The following is a 13814-nucleotide window of genomic DNA, read 5'->3' on the forward strand; positions in this document are numbered from 1 at the left end:
TGAATGTGTTGGAGACAAAATGACCCCTGACAAAAAGTGGGGGGGACACATCCCCACCGTCCCCCCCTAAACTGACGCCTATGGTTAAATGTGAAAAAAAAAAGGCGTTACAGACAAGTTTCTGCATCCTGATGCTCTGTCTGCGGTGATGTTTTCTGCTGAAGCTCCTCAGTGTGTCGACTCGGTTCACAAACCTGCAGACAGAAACTCTACTTTCTCTTCCACGACGTCCATTTTAATGTCTCTGACAATAATAACAATAAGAGAAGAAGTTCGTTGTGTTATCTCACTGTGATGTGGGCACTGACAGCTTAAGTAACGTCAGTTTCATTTTACATTTTTTAAAATTAATCTGTGTCCTGAAGATGCTCAGAGAGACACCAATTCCACTTTTAGAACAAAAGCAAATAAGGAATAACAGTAAAAATGGACTAACATTAGAGGGAACAAAGCTACCAGCATTAATGTCATGAATCTGAGGAGAAACTGTCTCATATGATGACAACCCAACGGCAAAATGTAATTTAACGCAGCCGATGTCATCTCTGCTTTATATGTGTGTGTGTGTGTGTGTGTGTGTGTGTGTGTGTGTGTGTGTGTGTGTGTGTGTGTGTGTGTGTGTGTGTGTGTGTGTCTTCTAGCATATTTAATTATGATTTACTGTTTTCATTTTTGCATCCAACAAAGCCAAATTGTCTATGGACAATTAAATCCCAAAGTCTTCAACGACATCAGCGGGACTGTGTGGGGTTTTGATGAGTGTGACTGTGTGTGTGTGTGTGTGTGTTTGACGACATTTGGGCAACAGCGAGAAGGAGAGGGAGGGAGATATGAAAAGTTAATGATACGTAGATGAAAAATGGAAAAGCTCATGAAGAGGAGAAAAGAGAAACAGTGCTGATGAATTTTGCAGCGGAACGAAGGCTCAGTGTTTGTGATGCCGACATGTCTGAACTATTTATACATTCTGACATTAACTAGGGATCTTGTTTACGTTTCAGAGAGCTTGAATCGCTCCTTTTGTCGCCAGATTTTTGCTGATGACTCTGTTAGCCAGATGTGCTAGCCACACTGAAGCTAACATCCACAGTTCAGTCTGCTATTAGCAGCATCTGTGGTGGCCTTAACAACAAAATACAAACTAAAACAGTAAAGAGGAGGCGTTTTAAAGGGATCGGGAGGCAGTTTTTAGCAACATGAAGGTGAAAAATGACACAACTTAGGAACAAATGCTAATTATCAAACCTATTTAGACTAAAAAGCCTGCAGAGGTTTGTTAGTTGTTTCATAGTAGATCCTCGACATGCAGAATTATAGCTGAGCCACGGATTTCCCTCTATTTATAATATACCCAATTATTATATATCAGCCAAAGCAGTGTAATTAAGAATAAAGTAGTATATTATTTCCAATTGAACGTTTTAAAGAGGATTTGTTCCTACAAGTTATTTGACGAATGTGTCTTTATATGTTTATGTTGGTACACTGGAGCTTTACCTGTTTTCTATTTTGCAAAAAGAATTTCTAAAAATCTGGAGTCAACATGTTGAATATTTTTTCCAAGTGTACACAAGTGTTACTAGTATTGGAACAAAATAGTGGCTGTAAGTTCTCTCCAACCAGTTTTCCAAGACAGTTTTCTACGGACCAGTCATCGCACTCATAACAAATAATCTTTTTTTTAATTAAAAAAGGGTTCTAATCAAATGGAATTATCTTTGATTGCTAAATATATATTTAGTTTGCAGGAAAACTGACAGAGTCAAGTGCAGGAAACAAGTGGAAGTAACAGGAAGTAGATCTAGTCATTTTCAGAATAAAACAACGTGCAGCCTTTGCTGGAAATGAAAGAAAAACCTTTTTATTCTTTCTTTGTGGACTGGTGGTTGGTGATGGCTGGTTTAGATACTTTAGTATTTACAATACCATTCTAAAGTTTGAGGTCACTTACAAATGTCCTTATTTTTGAAAGAAAAGCATTTTTTTCCAATGAAGGTAAGATTAAATTACAAATACAAACTAGACATTGTTAATGTGGTAAATGACTATTCTAGCTGGAAACAGCTGATTTTTAATAAAATATCTCCATAGAGGTACAGAGGAACATTTCCAGCAACCATCACTCCTGTGTTCTAATGCTACATTGTGTTAGCTAATGGTGTTGAAAGGCTCATTGATGGTTAGAAAACTCTTGTGCAGTTATGTTAGCACATGAACAAAAGTGTGAGTTTTCATGCAAAACATGAAATTGTCTGGGTGATCCCAAACTTTTAAACGGTTGTGTACATTTTTGCAACCTCTACACTGTACATCGACTCTAGAAGGATATTTCACCATGCTGAATGTTTCTTCTAACAACTTGCTCTTCTGTTTACTGTTTTAGAGCCATGCTGCGTTTATTTTATTGATTCAGTTTTATTTTTCTCTCAGTCTCTCTTGTCGTCTCCTTTCTGCTCTGTGGAAACTCTGAATTTTTTGTCACATGACTGTTGTTCATAGCTGGGTCATTTGTGATATCTTGGATGAGCTTAAATGTGCAGAATTTTGTAGTTTTTACTTTTTTTGTTTTACAGAATACGTTTAATGCAAATGGTTTATTTTTGGTGTTTTTTTTAGAATAGAATATACAATGAAGTGAATTTGATTAAATAATCTAAATTTTATACATAGATTTGGTTAAATATTTTTATGCAATATCAAAATTTTATGTTTTATACAGAATCTGTTAACTGGAGATGGATTATTTTCGGCATTTAACAAAAACAAAAAGAGAGGAGTCTAGAATAAGGTGATATTGATGAAATGAAATCACTCAATTTTAAGCTTATATTTGGTCAGTTTTCCTGATGGAACCTTATCCACCGTCATACACATCACAGCTAGTACATTCAGTGATCATCGAGAAGCTTAAATTTCAGCAATTGTTCTTGTTTTTAAAGTTTTTGGCTCTGATAAATTGTTTAATTTTTTTAATATTTTAATTGCGCTGCAAACCTGAAAGTGGGGTTTAGGATTTGGAGGTTTAATAAAGTAATATAATGAGTTTGGTTTTTTTGTTTTGTTTTTTTGTTGTTGGGGGGGTTTGTATCAGGAAGGTCTTTGTTATTCAATAAAAACACAGAATATATGTGATGATTGTAGCAGGTTTACAAGAACTGGCTGCCAAATCTCATGCTTTGGCCGTGAGACACACACAGCTCAGTCCATTCACACGCTCTCACGCCGCACTCCAAATATCACACGGGCAAAAAAAAAGGTTCCACTTTGCTGTTATGGGAATATGTAACCTTTGGGGAAGTCCAATTCGCGTTTTTACTTCAGAGAACGCCAGGTTTGTGAAAATCCGGTCCTCATTTTCCGTCATTGTGCAGCTGTCAGGACTGCTATCTCTGAGTGACGCACCAAAGCCTGTGTGTAGCGCTCATAGATATGTATAGAAGAGTAGATAGGACACGCCCCTCTGAACGGCCTACTGCGACACGAAGCTAATGGGGGCAAACAAATGCCAAACGATTAATAGCAGCTGGAGTATAGCTGTACAAGCGGTAATAGTAATACTGAAAGTACAAGCAGCAGTAGTAGTATAAATAGCTGTTAAGAGTCATAAATACTGTCATTTACTACAAACGAATATCTCCTCCAGATGTCTCACTAATAATCATTATCAGCCTTAAAAACCCACAAAACACCCCTCTATACTGGACCACTTAGTACAGTCCAGTTCCCCCTGCTATAACTCTGCTTGGAATCTTCTACTTCCTGTTTGTCAAAGTGGCCTTCTACCTGGACAGGTTTTGTTGGAGCTCATGCAGCAAACATTTTGGGTAACTGCACTTTAATATGGATGGATGACACTGAATTAGAGTCTGTTTTAATTAGAATGAGTTCAGATGTGTAGCTATGTCATTAAATAGGAAATTATTTCTCAGAATTCACAGAGAAAAGTCTGAAATGTTTGCTAGGTTAGCGTCCCACATGTTCTTTGGCTCAGCTAAAGCTAACTCTCTCCAACTTCTGGATCTCTGGAGTTGCTTGTTAAAATATCTTGCTACAGGTGTTGAAGCTCAGAAAGTCTGAGATGTTTGTTCAAAATCAGCTCATTCTCAAGTCTGATCTGAACTGTCCTCTTTTATTTGAACTTTCCCTAAACTTAGGACTTAATGACAGACCAGCACATCCAGACTCAGTCTCATTTATGTAGAGATTAAATTTCAGTGTCATTCATTAATGTTAAAGTGCAGTTTTTCAGACGTTTGTTGTGCATGCTCCCGACCAAACCAGTCCAGGTGGAAGACGATGTGAAGAGAAGCTCCAGAGGCTGAACATCACACATTTACTTTAGAAGTAAATGGTAAATGGTCTGTATTTATATAGCGCTTTTACTAGATAGATACTTTATTTATCCCCAAAGGGAAATTGTTGTACCTGAAAGACACCCAAAGCGCTTTACATGATATGTCACATTCACCCATTCACACACACATTCACACACTGATGGCGGAAAAAATAAATGTCCTTTAATTAGACATTGTCATGCAAAAGTTGAATTTCCACTTTAATGATGTTGAAGTCTTTGTTGAGTGTATTGTTGATGTTGGTTTCTAAATGTTTTTTGACACTTGGCCCTAAAGATTAAAATCTTCTACGGCTCACAAGCTGCAACAGTTCACACATTATCAACTGTCTTTCTGACTACACTGAGGCTACGTTTATACGAGGACCATCTTAACAGAAAACGCAAAAGTGGCGACTTGTCATTTCACGTTTAGATGAGCGGTTTTGAAGGAAATCTGCGTATATATGGTGACTCTATAGTGTGTGGAATTCGATTGGATATGCATGCCAGGCAGCTGGGTGGCGCTGTGATAAAACTCCGCCATGTCTACGTGCATGCGTACCATCTCCCTTTTCGGCTCTCCGCCGCGGTAAATGTTTATGAATGGAATCTGTACAGATTCTGTACGTTTGTTGGTACGACTCCTGTAGTGTACATAGAGCTACCAGAGTTGCTTGAAGGTACGAAGGATGGAAATAATCACACATCTTTGTTTACTTCCTTGTACCGGCCGGCAAACCAAAGCACTGGCGCACGTATATGACGTAATCGCGTGTGCGACGTGGTCAGATCTCGGCAAAGTTTTGCGTTTTGCTGTTTAGAAGGAAACGTAACAGCGGAGAGTTTTTCCACTCTGGAGGCCGGTTTCAAATTTTTGCGTTTTTAAGCCCCCAAAACGCCGTCCTCATATAAACGATAGGGTGTTTTGTTGAAATATTTTGCCGTTTTTACCAGCAAGCGTCCTCGTGTAAACGGCCCCTAAGATAAAAAGTGAAAAACTGCCTGATTCCTGCATCATGAATATAAATCTTTTTGGTTTTTATGACAGTAAGCTGAATATATTTGGGTTTGACATTTTATAAACCAAAACAAGAAATTAATTACTGGAGAAAACAATCAACAAATTAATGGCCAAAGAAAATGTGTTTTCCAACATATATGGCTGAATTACTCCAACATTACAAAATACATACAATTTAAATTCAATTTCATTTATATAACACCAATTACAGGTCAAATTGTCTGAAGACGCTCTATTTTTGTATTTTTGTCATTTAAAATATGACAAAGTAAGAAATTTAAACCATAAACCTTAAAATAACTTTCTGCACTAAAACTAATAAACATGAGGTCAAATAGAAGGAACAGTTTTAAATCCTGCAGTCCCACGACGACAAGAATAAAGTTTCTCAACAAAAACTAAATCTGCTGGTGGATTCCATTAAAGTCCTAATAAATGATAATAAAGTGTGATACTAAAGGTTTGTGGTACTAAAAATCTCAAAGTAAAGATATCAAGTTGAACATCTGGATGGAGGCTGATAAAAGTTGACCTCCCTTCATTTCTCTGGAACTGACTCCATGGATTTTAGGGATGCTGGTTAAAGACCTTCTTGTCGTCTTCCTTCCAGTCGCTGTAAAAAGTCACTTCATCCTCGCCGACTTCAACAGCTCTTCATGAAAACTTGCTCTGCCTCCGACTTCGTGGAAACTCCAGAAACTCAGGAAAACCTGTCGAGACTTGAGGAACTCATGGAGACTCGAAAAAACTCGACGGATGGGGGGAAGGTGTGGTGGGTAGAGGGGGGACGCCGCCACCCACCTCCCCTCCTACTCTCCGCCCTGACTCCACCCAGACTCTGCCTTGGCTCCACCCATGTGGTCACTTTATAAGGAACGGAAACTGTGATGTCAAAGGGACGACGAAGTTATTTCTTTTTATCTGATCTGTAGGTCAGTGAGTTAAGAATTTGCCTATGGAGCTACAGGTCGCCGTTTCAAGACCAGACCCTTCTTAAATTTTTTGAAAATCTTAGACAAAAAGAAAGAAAGAAAGCTGCCAGTGGCAGGTCTTGAACCTGCTACCTTCTGCTTGGTAGTCTCTCTTCTTATCCCCTGAGCTACACGCTCAGATATTAATTCTTCTTTTTTTTTGCGCATTTATCATCTATTTTTTGTCATTTTCGAGTTTTTTTTTTTTAACTCAAGTCTCGTCTCGAACGTTTTTCTCAGGAGGTTGGACTTCAGCCTTTGTGCTGGAGGGTTGAACCCTCAGTTCCAGGACTTTCCAAAGTCTCCACACCTCCCGAGTCCTCACGACCTGAGCTTTTGGATAGTCTGAGGGCTGAAATTTTCTAAGTCCCACAGTAGATCTCTGTGAGATTTAACTTTCAGACAGTCCAAGGACTGATATCTTCTAAGTTCCTGAGTAGACCCGTTAGTTTGAACCTTCAGACAGTCTGAGGGATGAAGTTTTAAAAGTTTCTCAGTACGTCTCTGTTCGTTTGAACCTTTCGACAGTCTGAGGACTGAAAACCTAAAAGTTCTTGAGTAGATCTCTGTTAGATTTAACTTTGTGGTTAACAGAAGCCTTAAAACTTGTGACCATGAGTCTTGATTTCACATTTAGACCATCCATCTGAGCTCTTCTCAGACCTTTACCTGTGGGTTCTTTAGAAATCCTGAACAAACTTTGATTCTCCTCACTGAACAGTAAAGTTTGTGGAGATCAGAAGGTAACATTAGTTTGATCGATGCCTTCAGATACTTGTAGACTTTATCTGGAAAGCAGTTTTCTTAAATCAGTTCTTAGTAAATCTGTTCACAATCAAACCAAGAACATAGACAGAGGAAATGTTTGAAGAAACAACCTGATGTTTTCATTTCAGACTAGAAAATGCTTTAAGACCTTTATCTGTTTTTGCTCTTTTTGATTGTTTTATTGTCTCTTCTGTTTAATTTAAACTTCTAAAGTCTAACTGGTGTCTTTTCAAATGTTTTGTCTTTAGTTTGATTCTTCTTCAGTGTTTAGTTTTGCTCTTTTCTCACCTTGTATTCTTTTCTGTCTGATTTCTAAATGTTTTGTCTTTTTAATGTTTAGTTTTTTCAAATTTCCTTTTCTTTCCCAATTTTTAATTTTTAAATTAAATCTTTAAGTTTTTTTCTTTTTAAATGTTTTACCACTATTTAATGTTTAATTTTCTTTTTAAATGCTTCATTGTATTTTCTGTTTTATTCCTTTTTAAAATTTTGTCTTTCAGATTTAATTTTCTAATTGTTTTCTAATTTCTTTTTTTAAAAGTTTTATTGTATTAAATGTTCTTTCCTTTGATTTGTTTTTAATGTACTTTATTTCTTTAATTTTTTTCTGTCAAGATTTTAACCCCAACCTTAAAAATGAAAAACTCCTAAATCACAATGAAAATACTTCTTTTGTCACAATCATGAGTTCGTCAGTTATTCAGTTTATCAATTCAACTTTATTTAACACTTTTCACACAGATGACAAAACTAAACAAGCAAAGAGAAAAAAAACTGATAAAACTATGATTAAAACTCAAATATTAAAAAAAAAAAAAAAGATTTAACATGGTAATAAAATCTGTTATGTCCAGGGAATGGAGGGAGTTTATTCAAGTCTTCTTGGGCTCACATAGTAAATCATTTAAAACAGAAACTTGATATTCAATCTAAGGAAACTGGAAACTGCAGAGCGACGGAAGAACCAACAATATCTCCCGTTTTCTCCTTTAACGAGTCGACTCTTCTGGGGCTTTCAGACCAAAGAACTACAGATTCGTCACAACCTGCTCAAACTCTGGGTAGAGGACCTCACCACACAAGTTAAAAAGGTTTCCTTCTCATTTCTACTCTGAAGCTCACCTTCTCCTGCTTCAACTACCGACAAATATTTCTGCTGCTCTAAAGTCTGGTCTCCAGAACTTCCTGAAAACTCTCAGTCTCATCTGCTGCAGGTTGCTTTGTAGAACTGCTACAGAAAACCTCACTAAACCACATGGACGGGCCTCAAAATAGCCGTCCAAATGAAACCATACAAGAACCAAACTAGCACAACCCAAACGCTAAAGTCTCCTGCAGCCTACCAGAGAACCTCTTTAAACAGAATCAGGACAGGAACTCTTACCTTCTGGACAACCAACGTTGGTTCACAAACAACAATACAGAATGTGTCTGACCAAAAACCTCTAAAGACTCACTGCAGCCAAGATAAAGACACAACTCAGCTTCACCAAATCCACTAATCACTGCACACATTAGCACCATGTGCCAACTGTGGCTAAAGAACCACATTTACCAAGACAACTATCCAGTACAAAGCCCTAAAACACACCAAGAAATGCATTAAAGAGGAGTTTACTGCTGGAAGTTGCAAGCCAACACCTAAAGAACAAACTAAAGCAACGGAACTAAACTCGGTTTAGTGGTGAAGAGAAGCAGAGGAAATGTTTGACTACAGCCATAAAGCAGGAAGACACTGAGCTGCTCAGGTGTTCCTGATAACACCAAGCAGCCACCTGGACAGCCAATAGGAACACAGCTTACTGGAAGTCCAGAGGGCTGGCTTAGTGAAGTAAATTTAGTTTGAAGTTGAAGCAGAAAGTTAACAGAGAAAGTTGAAAACCACATTCTGATACCTGAAATCTCTGAGTTTTCACATAGGGCTGGGCGATATGACCAAAATTTTATATCCCGATATAGGTTATTTTATATCCCGATACGATATACATCACGATATAGCATATTTTTCAGGTGATAAAAACAGTTACTCGTGTTCGAGTCTGTTGTTGGGACCGGACAGCGGCATACCTTACAAAGTACGGTAGTCTGATCCTTGTCGGTCTTTTTAAATCCAAACCACTGCCATATGACAGAAGTTTCCCCTCTTTTAGGTACAAGCTCGTCGGTTTGAGCTGGTTGTTCGTCATCTTGTTGTTTAGATTGTTCTTCTGAGTCGAGTCCACCGTCTTCCTCCATAGCTGTTTATGTTTTCGCCGCGTGCAGTGTTGCCAACTCCTCAGTAAGGAAAGTCGCTGTTGGCTGTCCTAAAAGTCGCTAAATGACGTCATCGCCTAATTTGCATATTTCCCAGTTTTCATGTAATTGTAATTAACGTTGTAGGAGAGAGGAATAACGCTGTGGAAGAGACCAAAAAGTGATTATAAAACACCTAAAATATGTTTTTGTACTGGAGGATAAATGCTGTGGTTTATTTTAGTATGACAGTGAAGAAACATTTTCATTTATATCCCGCTCCGTAAGTCTGGATGAGATCTGTAGTGACTTTGCACATGCGCGATTCATCTGCCGTCTGGTGTGTCCTCTAATCAGACATTGGGACTGCTGCGGGGTTACTGGACTGACAGCCTGTGCTTTGGGACGGGGAGGAGCTCACAGCAGCACCTGCTGCTCATTGAAAACAGTAACTGCAGAATGATCCGAGATTTCCTCAGTGTCTCCAAAACAGCAGAAAAAGTCGCTAGATTTGTCGCTAGTCGCTTTTGACAAAAAAGTCGCTAGGACGCTTTGGGAAGTCACTAGATTTAGTGAGAAAGTCGCTAAGTTGGCAACACTGGCCACGTGCCTGGGCTTGCCGTAAGGCACATCGGTGAAGTAAAATACTGCCGTAAAGTATGAGGGGCCGTACAAGACTTAATTCATTCTCGTCCTCTCACACACATATATTTTCTCTCATACTCACATACATTCTCCTGTGACACACATACATTCTCCTTTCACATACATACATTCTCCTTTCACATACATACATTCTCCTTTCACACACATATATTTTCACTCTCTCACACACATACATTCTCCTTTCACACACATATATTTTCCTTGCACACACATACATTCTTCTTTCACATACATATATTTTAATATTCACGCACACACACATTCTGCTTTCACATACATACATTTTCACTCATGCACACACATACATTCTCCTCTCACATGCATATATTGTCACACTTGCACGTACATACATTCTCCTTTCACATTCATACATTCTCCTAAATAAATAGACATATATGTATATGTACAAAGAAAATATATGCATGAAAGAGAAGAATGTATGTATGTAAGAGGAGAATGTAGGTGTGTGAGAGGAGAATGTATGTATGTGCGAGAGAGAATAGTGGAAAAGGAAGTAAGTATAGTGGAAAAGGAAGTCCATCGTTTTTTGCGCTGTGATTGGCTGAAAAGCTCAAGTGGGCGGTGATGTTCAGGTAACGGTTACCATGGCAGGTGGAGAGGAGTCCCGAGCGCTTCAGCAAGCCATTGGGGTTTTAAGAAACATTTTGTCATCCCCAGAAACGGTCACATATTATCGTCATCGCTTGAGCAGCAGGCGACAGGTTTATTTGCACCAAACTTTACTCACAGCACTGTGGAAAGTGAGATGAGACAACTTTTCAGACCTGCAAACTTCCAAGTCGCTGCAGCGAGACGAGCAGCTAACGCTAACGCTACACAAGGCCGAACTGGAGGATTACGTGTTGCGTTAGCGTTAGCTGCTCGTCTCGCTGCAGCGACTTGGAAGTTTGCAGGTCTGAAAAGTTGTCTCATCTCACTTTCCACAGTGCTGTGAGTAAAGTTTGGTGCAAATAAACCTGTCGCCTGCTGCTCAAGCGATGACGACAATATGTGACCGTTTCTGGGGATGACAAAACGTAGTGTCTACAGATACGGACCCGTACCCGCAGCCTGTGGCCTACGGATACGGCACTTTGCCTTACCATATATATTAATGAGACGTACATGAATATTAATGAGCCGGCTGATGAACGCGCTTTGTGATTGGCTGGTAATCCGACGTACATAAATATTAATGAGCCGTTTTGGTAATCCGAGTGATGAAGGCGCTTCCGTGATTCGAGGTGAATCTGCGTGCCGAGCCTCTCATGTCAGTCATCTGCTGTTCTCTTTTCTATCATGCATAATGTCTTATAAATATCATTATCTGACTTTTTCACGGACAGCGATTTGGGGGTTGAAATCGGCACTACTATTAAAAATAGCAAAACTTTTTATTCACGTGACCCTGTTCTAATAAAGCCCAGACAGCAAACAAAACAAATGGCAGAACTAACAGCCAGCAAACGAAAAGTATTTTTTTACCTTCAAAAGTAGCGACAGACTATTACATATTAACAACCTAAACAAAACCCTGACGTATTTTCTACGTCTGTCAACACAGACACTGCACGTCAGTCACTTTAATGTTAGCGGACTCTGTTGAATGGCTAAGTTACATAACCACAAACAAATCTCACAACATCACAGTAAATCGAGTTTGTGGGTTTTTTTAATTCATGCCGAATTAAAGAGCTGCTCCTCACCATTCACGAGTGTTTGTTTCATATTCGACATCCTTAACTTTATCTTGTAAATTAGCGCCCGAAATTAAATGGGAACATTTGCAATGGAGTTCGTCAGCCGCTTCCACCACTGAACGCGGTAAACTACTTAATAGGAACTGGACTTCAGACAATTTAGACACGGCGTCTAAAAGCGTAAAAACTGCAATGTCTAAAGTGTGAGAGGAGACGGTGTATTTTTGGTTAAATTATACAATGTTCGCCGTCAAAGTCATTCATATAAACTGCCTGTAATGTGCAGCAAATAGTAGTTAACCGGCGCCAGCTCTTCAGTGACCTTAACGGGTCCGTACCTCTAGTACAGATGCCACAGGTACGGATCCGTACCTGTGGCATCAACCATGACAAAATGTTTCTTAAAACCCCAACGGCTTGCTGAAGCGCTCGGGACTCCTCTCCACCTGCCATGGTAACCGTTACCTGAACATCACCGCCCACTTGAGCTTTTCAGCCAATCACAGCGCAAAAAACGATGGACTTCCTTTTCCACTATACTTACTTCCTTTTCCACTATTCTCTCTCGCACATACATACATTCTCCTCTCACACACCTACATTCTCCTCTTACATACATACATTCTTCTCTTTCATGCATATATTTTCTTTGTACATATACATATATGTCTATTTATTTAGGAGAATGTATGAATGTGAAAGGAGAATGTATGTACGTGCAAGTGTGACAATATATGCATGTGAGAGGAGAATGTATGTGTGTGCATGAGTGAAAATGTATGTATGTGAAAGCAGAATGTGTGTGTGCGTGAATATTAAAATATATGTATGTGAAAGAAGAATGTATGTGTGTGCAAGGAAAATATATGTGTGTGAAAGGAGAATGTATGTGTGTGAGAGAGTGAAAATATATGTGTGTGAAAGGAGAATGTATGTATGTGAAAGGAGAATGTATGTATGTGAAAGGAGAATGTATGTGAGTATGAGAGAAAATATGTGTGTGTGAGAGGACGAGAATGAATTAAGTCTTGTACGGCCCCTCATAGTAAAGCGTGTTTTGCGACACTGCGATATAAACGATAGGATCTTCACATAAAACGATAGGCATTTTCTATTGTCCAGACGATATCTATCGTCATATCGCCCAGCCCTATTTTCACACATAGAACACCTGAACATGTCAAGCTGGTTCCAGAGTAGAACCTTCACTGTAAAAACATCATAGTATGGTGTGTTGCTCAAAAACTATTAGGACCGGCTGTCTAGGGTCGCCGAGGAGCGTCACAAAAACAGGACAAACGCTGGTTTCCAGGGGGTTAGGAGGATATTTATTTGAAAGAGTAAGTTTACAACAACACAACATGTAAGCAGAAAAATCAAAAAATCACAAAGTCTGTCTTTAGTTCAGCTGAAAATATTAGTTTTTGTCTTTTTTGTTGACCAAACCTTTTAGGAAGTAGATGAAGAATAATTAAAGCTATCATGTAGAAGTCCAACTTATTTTGGATCCTTGTGGAGAGTTTAATCTTAGAGTTTGTAAAGCTGTTGAGTTTTTAGAGTCACATGGATTGTTTTGACATTTAATAGAGTTTAGTGTCTGATTGTAATTCTGTTCAGTAAATGGATAATTTAAGTTATGAAGTTATGTTTGTTTTTGCTTAAGCACTTTTTATTGTTTAGTTGGCTGATGTGGTCTGCTTGAAGCTGTTCAGTGTGTGGATTAAAATCCTCCAAGACAAATGTTACAAAGTGGTTGCTGGAGTTATTTCCATTATGCATATATTTATGGAAAATACTGAAATGTGTTGTGCACATCCAGCCACAGAACTTTCATTCGTATTTTACATGAAGAACCATTTTCAATACTGCCTGCCCTTGCTCTGTTTTTGTTTTTTTTGCTTTTTTTTAAGCTCAATGTTTTTTCTATTATCCCTTCATGTTATCTCTATAATACGATTTTAAAAGGACAAAATGCTCTTAATTTACACCAGAATGCAGGAAATAGGATCAATAATTTTCAAAATTTTCTGGAGGAAGGCTCTCAGACCCCTTGTCAGCATCCCGCACAAACCAAATCTCACTCTAAAGTCTGGTCACAAGTTGGCAGCCCTGCAACAGCT

General features: G+C 38.6%; 1 protein-coding gene across 10 annotated transcripts in view; it reads left to right on the top strand.

Annotated features, from left to right (window-relative positions):
- The window catches only part of LOC110957844 (serine/threonine-protein kinase BRSK2-like), a 213716-nt gene that overhangs the window by 172098 nt on the left and 27804 nt on the right, over positions 1–13814 (top strand). The window lies entirely within an intron of this gene.

This window comes from Acanthochromis polyacanthus, chromosome 2 (assembly GCF_021347895.1).
Source record: "Acanthochromis polyacanthus isolate Apoly-LR-REF ecotype Palm Island chromosome 2, KAUST_Apoly_ChrSc, whole genome shotgun sequence".
NCBI lineage: Eukaryota > Metazoa > Chordata > Actinopteri > Pomacentridae > Acanthochromis > Acanthochromis polyacanthus.